This window comes from Spea bombifrons, chromosome 3 (assembly GCF_027358695.1).
Source record: "Spea bombifrons isolate aSpeBom1 chromosome 3, aSpeBom1.2.pri, whole genome shotgun sequence".
Lineage (NCBI taxonomy): Eukaryota > Metazoa > Chordata > Amphibia > Anura > Pelobatidae > Spea > Spea bombifrons.
Genome location: NC_071089.1, coordinates 92,705,343 through 92,726,942, shown reverse-complemented (window position 1 = coordinate 92,726,942; position 21,600 = coordinate 92,705,343). Strand labels below are relative to the sequence as shown.

Sequence of the window (21,600 nt, the reverse complement as noted above, 5' to 3'; positions counted from 1 at the left end):
GTTCAGCCTCCAGAACTAGCTTGACTGATGAGGTTAATCCCATCCTCGATAGCGTTCCTCCGAAATGCAAAAGAGCCCTTACCCGCCGGGCAGAACAGGCTTGGAAATGGAGGTGCGCTAAAGCGCAATCCTCTACTTCGTCCGATTCCGACCTTGAATCTATAGAGGAGGCTTGGGAGATATCTGATTCTGACTCCAATATGGGGGATCAGATAGACAATGATGCAGTTCACCCCTCGGAGACTGCTGCACAGGCAGGGTCCTCTCAAGCTGATCATCATCCTAAACATTCTGACTCGGCTATTCTGGACCAATTTGGGGAACCATACTTTGACCCGGAGGAGTTACACCGTCCTCGCTCTGCTGAGTGGTTACCCTCTGATCATGTCGCCCGCTATCTGCAGGCTAGGGTTCGTAAACCCTTAAGCAAGAACGCGCGCAATAAACTTCGCGCTGAATGTCCCCGGCCTATCATCCCGGGCAAAGTTTGCGAAACTCCTGTGGTGGACCCTAAGATGGTCCAATTCCTAGCAAAATCCAGCTGGAACCCTCGTAAGGGCCTTGAGTCTGCGCTTAAAGCCACGCAGGACAAGCATCTAGATATTTTTGGCCCCTTGACCAAAATGTTCCAACTTATCGAGGACTGGGTGGAATCAGGATCCCCCCTTGATCCGATGGTCCTTCGGGGCTGGGTGCAAAGGGCTATTTGCATAGCCGGAAGTACTAACGCCTCTCTGTCTATTGAACGGCGCAAGGCCATTCTGTTCAAGATTGAACCTAAGATGGGCAGTGAGGCCCAAGGCTTATTATTTGGAGATTCCTTTATCAAGGATCTCGGCCGGTATGTAGGGGCCTTCACCGCGCTGGATAAGGCGCAGTCCTCTATGAGGAAGGTTTTCAACCCTCGGGTTTCCACCAGGGCTGGCAGAGGCAGGAGCCGTCTGTCCAGTCGTGGCTTCCAAGGCTCATCTCGCTCAAGCCGAGGCTCCTACTCTCACTTCCAGCTCCACTGACCCACCTTCCAGGATTCCTATACCAGGCAACCTTTCTTCCCTCAACGAGGGCGCCCGTGGAGAGCAAGAGGCCAGCGCAGACCTACCGGTAAGCCTTTTTTACGTTCACCCTTCTTCCCAGTATCCTGTAGGGGGCAGACTCACCCATTTTTCACAGGTCTGACGGTCCATAACCTCCGATGCATGGGTCCTCCAAACGGTGAGAGGTTATGTCATAGAGCTGATAGGTTATCCTCTGTCTTCTTCCCCTCTGCTGCCCTTCATTTTTTCCCAGCACGACGCAGAGCTCGTGGACTCCGAAGTCACTTCCCTGGCACAGAAGAACGCCATAGAGCGAGTTCCCCCAGGTACCCCCGGCTTCCTCAGCAACATCTTCCTGGTCCAGAAGAAAGGAGGGGGCCTTCGCCCGATCATCAACCTCCGGCACCTCAACGGGTACGTCCGCTACCGCCATTTCAAGATAGAGGGGATCCATCTTTTGCGGGACCTACTCCTCACAAACGATTGGTTGGTGAAGATAGACTTTAAGGGACGCTTATCTCACGGTTCCTGTAGCAACCGAGTCCAGGAATCTCCTTCATTTTCGATGGCGCGATGAGCTCTGGCGCTTCACTTGCCTACCTTTCGGGCTATCCTCGGCGCCCTGGTGCTTCACCAAACTTCTCCGGCCGGTGGTGGGCCTTCTCCGTTCCAGAGGTGTCCGGCTGATCATCTATTTGGACGACATGCTTCTCATGGCGCAGGTCAAGGACACTTTACATCTGCACATGCAGTGGACGTTGGATCTGGTCCTTCGCCTGGGCTTCCTCATCAACGAGGAGAAGTCCCACCTTGTCCCGTCCAGACGGTTGGAGTTTCTGTTGTTCGTCGTAGGCTCTGTAGAGGGCGTTCTCCGCCTACCAACCTCCAAGATCCATTCAATCAAGAAGGAACTACGGAGAGTCCTTCGTTTGCGTGTGATCTCGCTTCGTCATCTGGCTCGCGTTATCCGCTTACTGGTGGCCTCCATCCAGGCGACATTTCCGGGGCCCCTTCATTACAGGGCTCTCCAGCGACTCAAGATCCATCATCTTCGCAAAGGCGCTTCCTACGCGGACAAGATCAGCCTGGACGATCAGACCATGGCGGAACTACATTGGTGGCTGGTCAACATGTCTGCCTGGAACGGCAAGGCTATCTTCGGCATGACGCCGGATGTCTCCATAGATTCCGACGCCAGCCTTCACGGTTAGGGTGCGCGGCGAGATTTCCACGGGAGGCCCTTGGTCACGGTTGGAGACCGGCCTCCACATCAATTGCCTGGAACTCCTGGCGGGCTCCTTTGCCATCAAGAGTTTTTCCAGGGACCGCATCAATTCTTGCATCAAGTTACGCATGGACAATGTGTCTGCGGTGCGCTACGTCAATTGCCTCGGGGCCACTCAGTCCGCTACTCTGAGAACCAAAGATCTCTGGTCGTTCTGTCTTGGGCTCCAGGTACCCACAGATCTTACCACGCAGCCTGGCAGGCTTGGGCTTCTTGGTGCCTGCAACGGGATCTGGATCCCTTTTCAGCCCCTTTGACCTCCGTTATTCACTTCCTTACTCACCTTTTTGACCTGGGTCGTGCTTACAGAACTGTTAATCTGTATCGTTCCGCCATATCCGTGGCGCACCAGGGTTTTGACGGCGTTCCTAAACGGATTTTTACTAAAACATGACGTAAAGTCATGATTTTATGAAAGACACAGAGGCGAATATTGTTCCCGCCCTCTTTTTGTGGTTTGTGGGTTTTTGGTTTGTGTTGGTTTTTTCTTTGCCCTCCCTTTTGTTTTCGCTGGGTTGTGTATCTAACCTTTTATATGTTTCGTGGTATCCTGTTCTGTTCCTTTACTTTGTGGGCGGTTCTGCGTTTTATAATTCTGTACATTTGGGGATTGCTTGCCTTCTGTGCTGTTACGGTTTCCCGTCATTTGTGTTTTTCAGGTTGATCTTCCCCATGTCCAGCTGCGGTTCTGCGGATCAGTTGCAGCGGTTTGTTCTTCCGGCCTCGGGCGTTTGGTTCCAGTGTTCCTGAGTTGACGTCGCCTCGGGTCCTCTGTTTTTGGTTTCTGGACGTTTTTCCTTTGCTGAGTCAAGTTCCGTCGCAGCCAAGAAAGAGGAGGATTATGGATGTGTCAGCCCTTTTATGGGATGTTGATATGTGGGAGGGGTTACTGTTTGTACACTCCTATTTGAATTCTTTCCTAATGTTGTTTTTTCTTTGCTGCTTTACAGATATTTGCATATGTTAAAACAAAACACAGCAAATTATTTATTTTTAACTCAAAGACCATCTGGTGTAAAACACTAATAATCAGGAACAGAAAGCCATTTCATAAAATATCTTTAAATTGTTCCATCAAAATTAATGTTTTAAACATTGTAGACACCTGACCTGAATTTGTACAATTTACTCATTAATAACAGAATAAGGAGCTAGACTAATGTTTCATTTAAACAAACAGTGTTTGGTGCGTAGATCGCTTATTAACACTTTTCAAAAAGTTAATCGGTAATTTTGTGTATTGCTGACATTTTCAACTTAACAGTTTCTTAAAAAGCAGAAGAGGGATTGAGGGAAGCTGTCCTGAACACCAAGGAACAAAGGAAGAAGAGTTACACATTTTGTTTCCAGCTCTTTAGTTGCAGATGAAATTCGGAGTGCTTTTTTATCCGAAAACTAAATTTGCTGTCACTCACCCTTATTCACTCCCTCAGATTCTCTCATGCTCTCTCTCAATGTAGTCCTACATTTTCCACCCATTGCTTCCATGTCCCCTCTTCTTTACTGCAGCTCAGCTTTTTGCTTGCATCCTCTTGTTCTTTGCTTCATTTGTATTCTGTCTTCTTTCTTGGTTCGCTTCTCCCTGCTGTTCATTGCATTACCCATGCATCCAGGAGTGCTTCCGCAATAGGGCGGAGCCTCCGTGCAGACCCTCTCCTCCTATTGGAGTAATGAGGAAGAGGTGCAGAAATACTTCTCTTTCTCTTCAGACCCGCCTGCATTAGTCTGGCCTTCTGGAGTACTTCTGCTGCACCCTTTTGCAGAAGCGCTCCAAGAGGAAATATATATATATATATATTGTGAAATATCAGTGCATCTGTCGGAGGAGGAGCCTTTTTTTTATTTAGAAAATTAAGCATGGCCCTTGGATTAAATTTTTCAGGGCAAGTATAATCTGCTTTGGTAAATGGTTAGGTTATTCACCCAGGATTAAGAAAATTCTTTCATACCCGTTATTTTATGAAAGCCACAAAAACAACAAAGAAATAGGTTTAGCTCCATACTTTATTAACTACCGTTATATATTTTTTTTTTTTTTATTTCTCATCTAGAAGTTACTTTGTGGAAATAACCAGGTTTCGCTGGTACAGAAATTAATGAGTAGCTACTAATTACAGGGGTTTCAGAGGTGGAATTTGTGGAATGTAGATTAAATCAACTTGATGACATTGTCATATGACCTTCACTACAGTGAATGTGGCTTTATCCTAAATAAAATTACCTGTCCGCCTTACGAAGTTTAAACTTTCCTACTGTTTTAATCTTGAGTCAAATAAAAAAAACAAAATTTAATATTTTGGAATATATTTAGATTACACAATTATAGAATACAACACAGTTTAGACCTTGTTTGACATAAAATGCATGTTTTTTATTTAACGTTCTCTTTACTGGGGAATTGTGTGTGGGGGGCACTTGTCATCTCTTACCAGCAAGAAATATGGATATGTTGCTGATGTTTTTAGATGTTCTAAGTAGTTGGCACTCTAGAGGTTAATGATATTGTGATTGGGTATTTATTTTTTGCTAAATTGTGCTACCTTCAAAGGAGAACATGCCCATTTTCATCCAACTTGCATACTTTGCCCTGAAGCTTGGGCAGTTTAAAAACTCAGTCACTTGCATGTTATTAAATATGTGAGAGCAAGCAACCTCAGTTGAATCAACCATGACTGACAGACCACTTGTCTTTTTGAATACAATTGTCTATGTATATTTCTATTTAATAAACTGTATTGGATTAACGTAACACTTTACATCATAATAAAAGGAGCCGTACAATACGTGCAGTCATATAATAAATACAGACTTCTTAATAAATAGATCCAAATGTCAAACAGGAAAGGGTTGACAGAGCCCCCATGGCCATTGTAACTAGAGCTTCTTCTAGATTTCAAGAATGCTGAGGTTCCTAAACTCTTCCACTTCCCAATAATACCACATACAGTTGACCAAAGGTGGCATCCTATGACAGTATCACTATAGAATTCACTAAACTCTTCAGATCTACCCATTTTTCTTCACAAATGTTGTAAATGCAGACTGCATGGCAAGGTGCTGGATTTTATACACCTATGGCAATGGGTCTGATTGAAACACCGGATATAATAATTAAGAGGTGTGTCCCAATACCTTTGTCCATATAGCGTATGTTATCGTGTCATGCTTTCTACACACAAATACACACATACATTTAAATATATTTACAAACCCTGGAACTCTTAAACTCAAAACTATTTTTTTACAAATCTGATCATCCAGCTCCCATATCCTACTTGGCAGCTGGCCAATTTACTCCCCATTAAACCATGTACCGTATTGGCTCTGATATAGGCCGCACCCGAATATAGGCCGCACCCTAAAAGTTAGGTGCTTTTTTAAAGAAAAAAGTTTCTGCCACTCTGTCCCGAAGATGTACCCCCCCGAGATATGCTGCCACTCTATCCCCCCTCCACTCTACCCCCCCCAGATATGCTGCCACTCTACCCCCCGAGATATGCTGCTACTCTGTCCCCAAGAAGTCCCCCCCCACCAGACTTACCGGTGCAGACTCCACGGGGTCTTGTGGGGCCGGCGGGGGACATCTACGCATGACGCGTATTCAACTTCCGGTGCCGGCACTTCCGCCGTGGGAAGTATCGGCAAGGAAGATTGTTCGCGCAGACGTTCACCGGCAGTGGTGATGCGAGCATAAACAACCTCCGCTGCCGGCACGTCTGCGCGATGCGCTTAGACAGTCTCCCGTGCCTGTCCCGGGCGTTGGGCGCTAGACCCCGAATATAGGCCGCACCCCCACTTTAAAGACTTAAAGTGGGGGGAAAAAGTGCGGCCTATATTCGGGCCAATACGGTATTTTTGCAAACTAAACACCCTAAGGTATTTTAACATGTCCCATGCTAGGACTTATAAAAAATAATTTATTTTTTAAAATTTCTTGGACATTTTTTTACACTTTCTTCCAGCTGGATGGTTCCCATTACAGTGTCATGGTGACATCACTGGGTTTTCATTTTATTTTTAAATGTCATTTTTTTTACACTGTGCATGGGATTAAAAACAAGTCCTGACACTTTAAGGTTGGTGGCCAATAAAATGATGTACATGTGGCCACCTCCTGAGTACATGTGGCCATACATTAAGCTCTTTTTTAACATGCAGCTGAGAGTATCAGCAGTGGTCGTACACTAAAGAAGAGGTTCTCCATACATGTAGCAATAAAGGTATACGGACAGATTTATGTGCTGGCGGTACCCCTACTACAGAATTTACAGCATCCAGGATCATTGTCCTTCCTAAACCTCACAGAGACCCTGCACTATTATGTTCTTACAGACCCATCTCCTTATTAAATCAAGACCTTAAAATATTTGCTAAAATTATGGCTGCTCATTTACAGTCTATCTTAATGAAGATTATTTCACCTTCTGAGACAGGTTTTGTGAAGAGTCGCCACTCTACCCAGAACATCAGGAATGTGATTGCAGCTATCATGGCCTCTAAACTCAGTAATAACAAAAGGGCTGTCATAATAAGTTGTGACGCGGATAAGGCCTTTGATAGAATTTCCTGGTCTTATTTAATCCATTTTTTTTAAATGTCATCATTTTGGTCTCCCATTTATTCAGGCCTTCAGGGCTCTATATCAAACCCCCACGGCACAGTTAGCAGTGAATAATATTAATTCCAATTGGTTTCCTTTGGGAAAGGGTATGCGGCAGGGTTGTCCACTGTCCCCACTCTTTTTTGATTTGGCAATCGAACCCCTAATACGTATTATCGAAGATTCTGCGGATTTTAGGAGTATCTCGGTTGGACTGGCCAACCTGAAATTTGCTGCCTTTGCCGACGATCTATTACTTTTCTGATCTGATCCTAGGGCAACAATGTCTCACCTTCTTCAATTGTTGGAGTATTTCCATATAACCTCAGGTTTTCTGGTTAATGAGCAGAAAACAGAAGTACTTCCTATATTTCCATAGGCTAGGCAGCACTGGGGTAGCAAGTTCCTTTTTAAGTGGACACCCTCTTCTGCTTTGAAATATTTGGGACTTAATATCCCGACTAACTTATCACACCTTTATCAACTGAATTTCACTCCTTTGCTACGTCAACTGGAGCGCTACTTTACAACTTGGTCTAAATTCCATCTTTCTTTTTTGGGGCGCTGTCACTTACTGTATCCGCTTCAGATGTTGCCAATTACATTAAAGAAAAAGGATGTTTTATTCCATAACAAGTTACTGCGACAGTATTTGTGGCAAAACAAAAAGGCTAGGATTGCCATGATTAAGCTCCAGCAGCCAGTCCATAATGGTGGTGTGAATTTACCAAGCCTGTCTTATTATAATTTAGTGGCTAACTACCATTTTGCAGTGGATTGAATCCAAGGCCGTTCCAGATTTGCTAATTTTCCCTTAGAACAACAACCGTCTCCAGACATTTCCTTGGCCTCCCTCTTGCATCTCCCGAGGTCTTCATGGCCTGCCGATCTTGCGTCCAATCCCTTGTTTTATCACACCTCACGGGCTTGGGAGCGTATACGACGCCGCATGGGTTTGGATTCTAATTGCTCCAGATTTTTCCCCTTGATAGGTAACCCTGGGCTCCAACATGGCAGGGAGGATGCTATTTTTAGGCGTTTAGCTCGAAGTGGTGGTCGTTTGGTGAACAATTTTTTTGACCAAAAAACAGGCAAATTACTCACATTTACGCAATTACGGACTAAATTCTCCTCTATAATATTTCACCCTATTCACTATTTACAACTCCGTGACTATGTCCACACCATTTCTCATAGCCTCGCGGGTAGAAACCTTAATAACCCTCTAGATTCTCTTACAATTCTATCCCCTCTCCGGCAGTTCCGTATGGCAACAATTTATAGACCTTTAATGACATGGGATACGAAGGGGGCTGGTATCGCTTCTTGGAATAACTAATTTCTATAAAGAATTCTAAGATTTTAGTCTCCAGAGACTATAGCGAAATGTTTCTGAAAATACTACATAAGGCCTATATTACTCCCAAGCTTCGTTTCTCCATGGGTCTGGCCGATCATTCCCGCTGCCCAAAATGTCAAATGCCCAGTGCAGACCTCCTTCATGGTCTATGGTCGTGCGGGCCCATTGTCCTCTTTTGGAAGGAGTTGCAGGCTTATATCACAGGAGTCCTGGGTATACGTTTTCACAACACGGTGGAATGGGCAGTCTTTGAGATACTTCTGCAGACTTTCCACCACAATACTTTCCGGGCTGGCCCCTTTTTAGCATCCTTTCAGCTGTAGCTAAACGAGCCATTCTATCCCAATGGATATCTCCCCAGCCACCTTATTTGGACATGGTCGTGTCCCAGGTACAAATTTTGTTTCGCATGGATTGGATTGAATCCATTCTACATAAAGAAAGTAAAGTCAAGCATTTTTTTCACTGATGGTCACCATACATAGCATCTCTTGATAGGTCCACACAGAGCTCCATCTTTCTAGCTTTCACTACTACCCAATGGTATTGCCTTGAAGTCCTGAAAGGTCGGCGCCCGATTCCGGGGTTCCAGAGATGATGGTACTGGGACAAGGGGATCCTATGATGGCCCAGCAGAGTCCGGCTATAACGGTTGGGAGCCTTCCGGCATATATTCTGCCGTTTTTCTATATTATTCAGCGGCGTTCTATTATGTATATGTGTCTGATGTGATTTCAATGTCATACTCTCATTTTCAACATATGGACTGTAATGGTTGTAATAAGGATTGATATCATAATGCTCATTGCTACTGTTATTTCAAATAACACTTTCCCGATTAATAAAGAAACTGAAAATATTTCCTTTTTTTTCCTAAATTCCCCCACATTTTTCATACTAAATGGATTATGTATATATAATTATTATTTCAAAAGAAAGCCCTATTGTGCTGAAAAAAAACAATGTAGGATTTGTGTGGGTGCACTAATTGAGAAGAGAGAATTTACTGTTGAAGAAAGACACAGCAAAAACACAAAAACTGCTTTGCGCACAAACGTAGTAACAAAAACCTAAAGGGGTTAAAGATTCATGGCGGGCACAGCATCGCTTTATTAAAAAATCAAGGAGAGGGCCAACATTTGCATGAATGAATATTCATGATGTGATTTCTAAATTAACCATGGTGGTTACAATAACATAACCAGGCACCTAGGTACAGAAAAGCATGCAGGTTCTGCCAGGGCTACGACACAATCAAAATCCTTGTCGTCTTTTTTTTTTTCTGCTCCTGAGTCACAGATGACAGAAAATGTAACTAAAGCTGAGGTTTTATTTACTGGATTTCTAGTGGAGCATAATATTTCTATTGCAAGCAGTGATCATGTGAAATATCTTTTTACATTTTTTTTCCAGATTCCAAAGTTGCAGAGAGATCCGCATGTGCATCAACCAAAACAACTCATATATTGCAAGGTGCTGTAGCTCCAGAAGCACTTAAAAGTCCTAGAAGAAGGTCCTAGAAAGAAGGGACAAATATTTTGGTTTGTCCTTAGATGCAAGCCCTGATGATTTTGATAAATATTTTCCTGTTTTAGTTACACATGAACACCCAGACACTGGCTTAGTAGTTACAGAGTTCCTTGATATTTTGGTCTGTACTTCCAATAAATCCTAGGAGTTGTATGATGCAGTCAATGAAATGCTATCAAAGCACAATCTAGACTGGAACAAATGTGCAACATACTCTGCAGACAATGCGGCAAACATGCAGGGCAAGCAAAATAGTGCCCGATCAAGGATTATGGGGACGCAAACCTTGAATCAGAAGGTGTACACTGTTGGCTGTCCTTGTCACCTTGTGCATTTAATGGCAGAACATGCATCAAAATGCTAACCATTAATGTAGAGGATCTTATTATTGACATACACTATCACTTTCAGAAAAGTGTCAAGTTGCATCACTTAATGAATACATGTCATTAAGTAATAATATAATTACTATAATATATATAATAATATATAATAATATAAGTGTTAGAAAAATTATAAAACATGAACAATGGTTATCCCTCGAAAAGCCAGTGAAAGGACTTTGTTTTCTTGGGATGGGCTTTATGCCTACTTTGTAAGCACTTTTGATGAAGATGAACAACACAGCTCTCTTGGTGCGAGGGAACACTGGATTCTAGCTAAAATCCGTAACCCTATAACAAAGGTGTATCTGCTATTTTTGCATGCAATTTTGCCTACCTTTAACAAATGTAATCTTTTGATCCAAACAGAAGCTCCCATGATTCATGTGTTACACCCAGCACTAATGACACTGTTTAGAGATATACTGGTGAGATTTGTACAGCCCACAGTAATAGCCCAAAGTGAAAGCCTCACAGAAATTCATTACAGGAATTGTGATGTTCACTTGCCATCCACTGAACTTATTTTGGACTTTGAGACAACCAACTTTGCTAGAAGCAAAATTTAACAGATACTACCAAATACAAAGAATTTCTGGTAGAAACTGTGCAACTTTACTGCAAAGCGCTAGATTATATGAAAAAAACTATACCTCTGGACGATCAGGTCCTAAAAAACTTGACCTTTATGAATCCTTCTAACTGTTAGTTATCATCCATCAAACACACTGTGGTCACCAAGAGATTCCCTAATGTTAAGAGAGAGGAGATGGACAGTCTTCTTTCTGAATTTAGAGACTATCAGACCTGTGACCTACTACCTGTGGCTGACAGCAACATGAGGATACATGAAGTCTGCAAAACCAGTGCACAAATTAAAGACCCTGTAACTGGCCAGGCCAGGTTCTTGGTTTTAGCCAGACTTGTGAAATCTCTTTGCTTAATTCCCCATAGCAATGCATCATGTGAACGGCTATTTAGCATTTTAAGAAAGATTGTAACTGACCAGCAAAGTTCCTTGGGCAAAAACCTTCTCAGCAACCTGCTGCATCTGTATGGGGAAGCAACTTCTGTTAGAAATTCTTTATGTGCCATTCTAGCTGCAAAAATAAATCTTTTTTTTCACAAATTAAATGCTATAAATGGCAGCCTTCCTCTCACCTTCTGTCCAGCAGAAGAGAACAAACCGAAGCACACATTAGTACAAAAGGGACCTAAGTACTACTAAAGCCATATATGCTTATAGTTATTAGTATGTTAATAGTAAATAGTTAATACAATTTTTTTTAATAACACACAGAAGAAAGCCCTGCGCTCAAACTCCCATCACTCTTGGGCGGCAGTAACGGCTATAGTATTCATCAGCCCAAAATACATAGAACAAACACCAAAAAAAGTTTTCTGGTAATACTATTTTTTTAATGAAGACTGTAAGGAAGGAGAAAGTAGAGCAGTGGAAAATCACAGCATGTTTTCTTGTAATAATTACAACTCCCTGGTAGGAGTGTTATTGTATTCTCAGGTTAAATACCATTGTTGTCTTAGATTAATGTCAATATAATTTTATATTTTTTTAATAAATTGGTTTGGTTGAATTCATGTATTGGTTATTTTTAATATGCATGACTCTGCTGACAAAAATGAAGTGTGTTTTAAGTGGCGATGCAAGGGCGACATTGTAAAGTGCAATTGCTTGCTTGAGTTGCGCAAGAGCGATTAAAAAAAAAGTGCCCTTTTTCACATTTTGAAATGTTGGGCCTTGTACACCATAATATAATAAATCACCATAATATAATCTTAGCTGGACGTCAAAAGTGTTTAATTTGTGGGTGTCAACCTGTCACAACATCTATTTTAGGTTTGTTACACTACTTGAAAACAAGCACTTCCCTATTGGTGTTGCAGACAGGAACCACTTTGGGGTCAGGGGGAAGATGTGGCATCTATTCTCTGTTACTTGTCATAGCCAGCAGCTTCTCTGCATCTAATAACACCTTGACGCATAAAGGTTTCCATGGCATTAAAAGGCTGTTAGGGGCAAAGATACATCTTGTTTTTTTGACCCTGAGGATGTTAATTAACCCATCCATTACAGGGTGTGAAACTGTGCTTCATTTTTTCAATTGAATTTAAAAGAAAAGAATAGGCAGCTTAAAAGTCTCATCTGTGTGCACCCAATAGCCTGCACACACACAGCTGTGAGTCTCTGCACCTGGCCATCTTTGACAGACGCCTCACACAAGTACAGATTTCTGTCTTCATGGAGTACACTTGCTTTGGGCCTCCTAGCCTGACCACCAAAATTATAATCTTGCTGTTTGTACTTGGTTGGGTGCTCTTATGCAGTCGCTCTGTACTTTCTGTCTATGGGTTCCAATCACACCAATCCAACAATTCCAGCTGTGAGATGTACAAAGTACTGGGACTAGTACTTGCTGTGATAGGGCTGGCATCTTTAGTGATAGCACAGTTTACTGCCAGACGGGAGAGAAGCAGGAGAGAATTAAAAGGAACCCGAAGAGATCCAGACAGCCGTTTGTACAGTACTTAATACTTCGGATCCTGTTTGTGGTTTTGTTACCAGAAAGGGGGCCCCTGGACCTATAGGAAAGGGGGATCATGACTGCTGGCCCATGCATGGTGGCTGTAGTAAGCCCCTTTTGTCATTGGTGGGTAGCTGCAACAATGTTGCTCCTATAAGGGTTTATAGGAAGGTGAAGAGGTGACTCTTACCTCTTTTTCCTGTACCGACAGCAGCTTCCAGACGTTCCCAGAAGTTTCTGTTCTGCTGTCCGGTTATACTACCTTCAAAAAAAAAAAAAGAAGAAGATAGAGAAGGTGAAAGTGAGAAGAAGACTATATTTGAAATGGATGCTACCCAAATTGTCACCTTGCTGCGAGCATATGCTGCAGCTAATGGTGGAACGTCCCTCCAGGACCTGATGCAGCAGAAGTGGTGCCCGCGGTGAGAGGACGTAGAACGAGAGGCTCACGCCCTCCGGTACGTCTTAGCCCAAGTCCACTCCGGCGGACGCGAGGGGGAGGAGTGCCGTCTGCGGCTCTTGCTTTGCTTCTGAGGAGCCTTCCCGGGATGCCGAGTCTCCGACCAGTCCTCCGGTTTCGTCCATCAGCCGGCCGCGCCAGGCGGCCTCTCAGTCACCCGTCCGGAGAGCCACGAGGTCAGGCCGCGCCTCCAGCAGTTCGGCGCGAAGAAGGGGGCGTTCCAGAAGCCCGCGACCGTCGCTCTCGATGACGCATGCAGCGGATGACGTCAGCGCGCATGCGCATCAACGGCAAAGAGGGAGAAGACGCCAGAGCTCGTCTGCTGACAGGCAGACGGAGCATCCGCAGATTCCACAGACATCACGGGGGATTCCGCGGTATGGGCATCCGTCTAGCAAGCGGATGGCCCCGGTTTTATCTCCCCAGAGGCGATCTCACCCGAGAGTGGCTAGAGGACGGACGGCATCTCCTAGACCATCGCAGCCAGATCCGGATCTCGACCTCCACATCCCAGAGGATGACCTGCGTGAGCCTCAACAGTTGCCTGACCCATCTGCAGCCGGCCCTGGTGGTGAGTTTTGGGAGCACAGGGCATGGGATGTTGCCTCTTGTTGTCAAGGGGTTCCGGCTGGGAGTTTTGGGAGTGATCTGGTTAAGCTGCTAAAGGCAGTTGTGGACAGGCTTGATACCCTTCATCCAGCTGCTACTAGTAACTCAGCTGCTTTAGGTAACCCAGGCTCTAGTGTTCACGGAGACTGTGCCTCTTTTGGTTTCTGTGCCGGCTTCTGCATGTGAGTTATCACCTTTGGGCATGCATGTTCCTGTTGACATTAAAGAAAAAATTTGGAGAGGGGATTTTGTTGATGTTCTGACCCTAGTTCCCCCTGATAGGGAGTCGGTTGACAGACCAAGGAGGTCGGAGGGTTAGGATTCTGATAAGGTTAAACAGCTTCCCAGGAGCTTCGGTAATCAGCTGCAGGGTTTTTCTGCATTTTCTGCTATTATGTGTGAAAAGTTCCCTGAACGGAGTCTGGCATTGTTTGCTTATCTGGATTTGATTTGGGGTGCTTACAAAGTTTACGGTGGTCAATGTTGGTTCATGTACGACCAGCAGTTCCGCCAAAAAATGGCGGTGCGGCCTGGTTTGCGTTTTGACATGCAGGATGGCAACCTGTGGCTGTTGCTTATGACCCCTGCTCGGCCTCTGCCCTTTCGGGGAGCCGCCGCTGCTGCCTCAGGAACAGCGGCGGTGGCCTCCAAGAGGGGACTCTGCTGGCTCTACAATGAGAGCCATTGCAGATGGTATAATTCCTGCAGATTCAGACACGAATGCTCCCACTGTGGGGGAGCGCAGCCAGCATTGCGTTGTTTTAAAAAAGGTAAAGGTTCCGGCGGTAGACAGGGAAAGGATGACTCTGGAAAGGGTGAAGACGCGAGTGAGCGTCCAAAGGATGCGCCCGTGGCTCGCCCAGTACACTAAACAGCGCAACGCTTTATTGTTGGAAGATAGTTTTTCTAGAGGTTTCTGGATTCCTTTTGTGCCGTCTGATTCCCCTTCCAGTTCAAAAAACTTACAATCTGTACATTTGAATGAGCAGGTGGTAGCGGAAAAGCTTCAAAAAGAGGTAGAGGCTGGTAGGATTGTGGGCCCCTTTTCTTCCCCTCCTTTCGCCAATCTTAGAGTCTCTCCGCTCCAGCTAGTGCCCAAGAAAGAGCCTGGAAAATTCCGCTTAATTCATCACCTGTCATACCCTCCGGGCGTCTCCGTTAATGATGGAATTGACAAGGCTGAGAGCAGGGTTCATTGTGCGTCTTTCGATAAGGCGCTTGAGTTAGTTCGTGAAGCGGGTTCCGGTTGTTTTCTGTCTAAATCGGACATCGAGTCTGCTTTTCGACTCCTTCCCATCCATCCAGCCTGTTTCCACTTGCTGGGTATATTTTTCAGGGTTATTATTATTTTGACATGTTTTTACCCATGGGGTGTTCTATCTCCTGCTACTATTTTGAAGTTTTTGCCACGTTCCTGGAGTGGGTGGTTAGGCGCAGGTCAGGTATTCATTCAGTGCTCCATTATCTGGACGACTTCTTGTTTGTTGGTCCTTCTGGTACGTCAGTTTGTCAGCAGTTGTTAGACGAATTCCGCTCTGTTGCTCAGGAATTTAGTATTCCCCTGGTGGAAGATAAGACGGAGGGCCCTTGCACGACGATGTCCTTTCTAGGCATTGAAATCGACACGATAGCAATGGTTTTTCGCCTTCCACAGGCTAAGATTGACACTCTGGTTCAGCTGTTGGAAAGTTTTTTAGGTGCTCAAAAAGTTCAATTGAAACAGGTTCAGTCTCTGCTAGGTCACCTGGTTTTCGCATCCCGTGTTATGCCCATGGGTCGGGCTTTTTGTAGGAGACTGTCATTGTCTTTAGTGGGTGTGAGGAACCCTAGGCACTTTATTAGGGTTACTAGAGCCGTCAAGGAGGACCTTTCCGCGTGGAGAACCTTTTTGGATCAATACAACGGGCAGACTTGTTGGCAGAAGGCAGACTGCTTTTGTTCAGAGCTTGAACTTTACACTGATGCTTCCGGTTCCATCGGATTTGGAGCATATTTCCAAGGTCAGTGGTGTCCACGAGTGGCCTGCTGATTGGGATGCTTCAGATTTTCGACGCAATTTAACACTTTTGGAGCTATTTCCTATTGTTGTTGCTATCGAACTTTGGGGTAATGATCTTGCTGATCGGCGTGTAGTATTCAGAACGGATAACATGAGCGTAGTTCACGTTATCAATCGTTGTTCCTCCAGTTCACTCCCGGTATTGGCTTTGTTGCGTCACCTTGTTCTTCGCTGTCTCCAATTCAACATCTGGGTGAAGGCTAGACATATTCCGGGAGTTTCAAATGTCATTGCAGACTCATTGTCTCGTTTGCAGTTCAGTCGTTTTCGGGAGGTGGCTCCTTTGGCAGCGGTGTCCGGCCTTCCTTGCCCCACGCACTTATGGACCCTCGTTTCTCAGGCCTCCTGAACCTGTTGGGTAGATCGTTGTCGTCGCAGTCTATCCAGGCTTACTGCAAGGTGTGGAAGTCTTGGTGGCTCTTGGCTGAAAGTCGGTCAAGTTTTCAGGACAATGACGGTAGGATGGGGGCCACTTTGTGTTATCTAGAGAATTTAAGAATGTCGGGTCTGTCGGGTTCGTCTGCGGAACGTAACTTGTCTGCTTTATCCTTTTTGTTTCAAGCATTAGGGTGGCAGGATGTTACCAAGGACTTTCTGGTTCGTAAAATAATAAAAGGTTGGAAGAAGGGTAAGCGGCACGATCGCCGGCGACCAGTCTCACTGTCCTTATTAAGGTCGATACTGTGTCATGTTTCATCTTTTTGTTATTCAGCTTTCGAAATTGCATTGTTTAAAGCCGTTTTTTCTTTGGCCTTCTTTGGGGCCTTTCGCATTGGTGAACTCGTGTCGCTTAATAAGAGTTCCCCTGGGGGCATTTTGAGAGAAGATGTTACCATCTCTGGCAGGCTCTTGGTTGTTAAAATCCAGAGATCAAAAACCGATCAGCAAGGCCGTGGTTGTTTGGTATCTTTGAAGAGAATTGGCGGTGAGTCCTGTCCGGTTGCTTTGCTAGAGGCATTCTTGAAGGTCAGGCCTTTGGTTGGTGGCCCATTATTTGTACATCTTGATGGTATCCCACTGACTCGGTATCAGTTTTCTTCAGTATTCAAGCGTTGTCTCTCTGTATCTGGGGTAGATCCTAGTCATTTTTCCTCACACTCCTTTCGCATAGGGGCTGCCACTGAAGCGTATAGGTTTGGTTTTACTTCAGGTAAGATCCATAGTATTGGTAGGTGGCGGTCTAATCGTTTTCGGCTTTATGTTCGCCCTCAGTTGTTGCTGTAATTGTTGTCTCTCTCTTTTCTAGGCCCCCCAAGATTGGTTTGGATCATCGGCCATTCTTATATTCACTGGGCAGCTCAGAGGGCGGAATCTCGTGTTTACGGCAGGAATTTGGGTTTTTCGTTTGGCGTGGCCCACATCCGTTGGCGTGGTTTTCGTGGCCTGCGGTGGGATCGGCTGTTGCATGAGTGTCGTTTGTTACACAGGTTTGCTCCTAAATCCATTATTTTAGTCATTCACGCCGGCGGGAATGACATTGGTAAGGTTAAGACCATTTCACTCATTCATAGGATTAAAGATGACTTGGCCAGATGTTGTTCTTTGTTTTCAGGCGTTACGCTAGTCTGGTCCGAGGTCGTTCCACGCCCGGCCTGGTCTAATGATCCTAAGCTTAAGGCATTAGAGAGGTGCCGTAGGAAGCTTAATAATTCTGTCTCGAAATTTGTATCCAGTATAGGCGGTGTGGTGGTTCGTCATAAAGATCTGGAGGGTGATAATCAGGACCTCATGCGTAATGATGGCATTCACTTGAATTCTATTGGTCTTGACATTTTTAATCAGGGTCTTCAGTCGGGCATTGAAAGGGCGCTGACGGCGGGGGGGGTGTGCTTCCCGGCCCATAGTGGTCTCTGGTCCGGGTCGCGGTGGCGGTCTGGGTCCCCTGGCCAGCGCGGTAATTTCAGGCAACCTGGATCATTTTCCCATAGCGGGCTTGGGGAGGCGTGTCCTGCGGGCGGCTCATGGCACCCGCAGGGCTGGGACCCTTGGTAAGATCGGTGGTAATTGAACTGCCTGTTTGGCCTAGCGCTCAGCAGCTGGCAGGTTGTTTTCCGGATGTGTAATGTTTTGTTTCCGCTGGCCTGGGGAATGGTTTAATAAAGCTGTGGCCGAATGCCCTATCCCACACAATGGTGTCTATTGTCTTTATTTCACATGGGTTTGGGTGGGGTATTTGGTTCTTCTTGTTTGTTCACCTTGCTATAGGTTTAAGCAGTCATGCAAGCCATTATCCAAAACACACACAACTACTAAATTCTGTGAAATTTGCTCATTGCAAACAACCAGACTTGTAATTGCACTAATTGGCTTTTTTTTCTTTTCTGCATGGCAGGGCATACGAATAAAAGCCATTATATTGTCAACGCTGAGAAGGAACATGAAGTCTCTAGAAATCTGCCATTTCACGTAACTGTGGGTAATGAAGTCTTCATATTCCAGCCATCATACTTTGCAAGAGGCTGTGATATGCCAATGAGTGAGAGCCCATGTTCCTACTGCAGCATTTTTAATAAAGGGTATCATCCAGGGTATGAATCCAGCAGATGCGATTGGAAAGATGTATGCACCATTCCACTGCTGGTGCCCTTTGTCCTTTCCTTGACTGTGCTACACCTCTACCACCCCCCCCCCCCACCTATGTAGTTCACTTATCAATCAAATAAAGACAACATGGAAACATGCCATTGCAGTATGGACAAACAAGCAAACAGCATTAAAGGTACAATCAAATAAATAATGCATGGAAACCCTAAACTGCAGGCATAGATCACAGGTCACACAAATTCAGAGGCCAGCCCTGGCACCCAGATTGCACACACGGGATTTGCCGCAGCACCCAGATTACACACAAGGGATTAGCTACAGCGCCTAGATTGCGCACAGGAATTGCCGCAGCACCCAGTTTACACACATAAGGGTTTGCTTCAAGAAAGATTCAAGAAAGGAAGTGTCTGTGCAACAAACCACTTTGGAGTCAGAGGAGTGATGTGGAATCTATTCTCTCTTACCTCTCTTAGCCAGCAGCTTCTCTGCATCTAACACCCTAATACATAAAGTCTGCCATCGCATTAAAAGGCTCTTAGGAGAAAAAAAGACATCTGTTTTTTTTTTTACCCCAAGGATGTTTATTAACCCGTCCATTACAGTGTGTGAAACTGTGCTTCATTTTTTCAATTGAATTTAAAAGAGAAGAATAGGCAGCTTAAACATATTTCATTTGTGTGCACCCAATAACCTGCACACAGCTGTGAGTCTCTGCACTTGACCATCTTTGACAGACTCTTCACTCAAGTACAGATTTCTGCCATCATGGAGTACACTTGCTTTGAGCCTCCTAGCCCTCGCCTTACCACCAAAATTATAATCTTGCTGTTTGTATTTGGTTGGGTGCTCTTATGCAGTCGATCTATACTTTCCGTCTATGGGTTCCAGTCACACCAGTCTAACAATTCTAGCTGTGAGACCTACAAAGTACTGGGACCAGTACTTGCTGTGATAGGGCTGGCATCTTTAGTGATAGCACTGTTTACTGCCAGACGGGAGAGAAGCAGGAGAGAATTAAAAGGAAACCGAAGAGATCCAGACAGCTGCTTCCTTGGTGGGTGAAAAAGGCAGTTTGTACAGTACTTAATACTTCAGATCATGTTTGTGGCTTGCAGAATACTTATTATTATCCCAGGAGTTTTGTTACCAGAACGCAAGCCATTACCCAAAGCAGACAAACTCTTAAAGTCTGTGAAATTTGCTCACTGCAAACAACCAGACTTGTAATTGGCTTTTTTTTTTGCCTGGCTGGGCATACAAATAAAAGCCATTATGTTGTTGATGCTGAGGATGAGCACGAAGTCTCTAGAAATCTGTCATTTCGCATAATTATGGGTAATGAAGTCTTCATATTCGCGCCATGATACTTTGCAAGAGGCCGTGCTATGCCAATGAGTGAGAGGCCATCTTCCTACTGCAGCATTTTTAGTAAAGGGTATCATCATGAATCCAGCAGATGTGATGGGAAAGATGTATGCACCATTCTACTACCTTTCCTTCACTGTGCTAGACCTCTACCACTACCCCCCGCCTATGTGGCTAACTTATCAATCAAAGACCACATAGAAATACAGCATTGCAAATGGACCAACAAGCAAACAGCATTGAAGGATTGAATAAATAATGCATGGAAACCCTAAACTGCAGGAGTAGATCACAGGTCGCAAAAATTCAGAGGCCAGGCCTGGCATCCAGATTGCACACACAGGATTTGCCGCCACACCTAGATTGCACACACGGATTTGCCGCAGCACCCAATTGTCTATCTCTACTCCTTTTCTTTGATACCTCATTTCTCATTAACTCCCCTTTCCTTTCTTTTTTAATTTATCTCTCTCCTCTCTCTGTATCTCATCTCTTTCCTTTCATTACGCTTCATTCTCTTTCGCAAAGCTGCCAGCGAGTAATGCTATGTCATATCCCGGCGCTCAGCAGTGAGGTCAGGCAAACAGCAGGTTAGAGGGAGATCAATGATCTCCTCATCAGACTCTGTTCCTCCAGCAGTGGGTGGACCAGACTGCCACATAGGAAAAGTCCCCAAGATATCTGCGCTCTGGGTCAGGATCTACCCTGCCTATTGGATAGCACCAGCCCTGTATCCTAACACGAGACCAAGGAATGATGAAGGTCTGAATCTTTGCACCATAAAAAACGGGCAGGCAATATCTTGTTTCTATGTCTAGTGAGTGCAATAAATGTGTTGAAGAAAGCATAAGGTTATGGTTTAGAAACATAATGTAAAATCATTTGAGAACCACTGTTCCAGGTACATTATTTAATCACGAAGAGTAAGATCTTATTATGTGGTTTGGACAAGCATGTTAATTAAGTATATTATTAAAATAGAACTCGCTGAAGTAAATAAACATATTATGGTAAATTATGGATCAGACTATTGAGCTATACATCAGGCATAGGATTGAGTTTCAACCCAACCACTAAAGCAAGATTTGGTTTTACTAACTGTATCTCATGTAATTAGTTAGTTGTTGATACAATTAACATATCTCTGAATTAGTATCAACAAAAGAAACGTATTGATGGGCAATGAGGATTTAATAAAAAATAGACATCATATAGTATAAAAATATATATATATTTGAATAAGGATACAGTGCAAATAAAAATAAAGTTAGAAGTTAGAAGTAGTAATATATATATGCCTATATTTACATAATATAGGCAACTAGAATCTTTAGTAAGCCGCTTACAGGAAGGACTATCTGCAAAAATGTTTCAATTTCTACTAATTGCAAGCTAATTTTCAGGAAGATATAGTGAGGGTTTTATATGAATTTATGTCTTTAGAGCTGCTTTGTTTCGTGTGGGAAGTGTAGAACAATCAATCCATTTTCTTTTCAACAAATGCAGTAAAAAAAAAAACAAAACCTGAGCTTACTTTAAATTCTGAAGTTGGTCTCAAACTGACTACAGAAACAGAGGATTATTGTGCTACTTGCATAGCTATTACGAAAAAGTTTTTTGTTTTTCCTTTTGTTAAAGAATGGTATTTGATCTCAGAAATAAAACAGCGACATCTAAAGATATTGTTTATAACACTTCATATAAAATATATGATTTATTTAGATTTATATTTTACAAGTGCACAAAATAACGGGACTAATAATATTAAGTTTTCCCATAATATACCTGAGATGATATGGTAACTGCAATCACTAATGTGTTTCTTCTG

The 21,600-nt window shown here is 44.1% G+C and overlaps 1 protein-coding gene across 3 annotated transcripts in view; it reads right to left on the bottom strand.

The window, feature by feature from the left end:
• VEPH1 (ventricular zone expressed PH domain containing 1) overlaps nucleotides 1-21,600 on the bottom strand; it is a 138,080-nt gene that overhangs the window by 116,083 nt on the left and 397 nt on the right. The gene's annotated exons all lie outside the window — the stretch shown is intronic.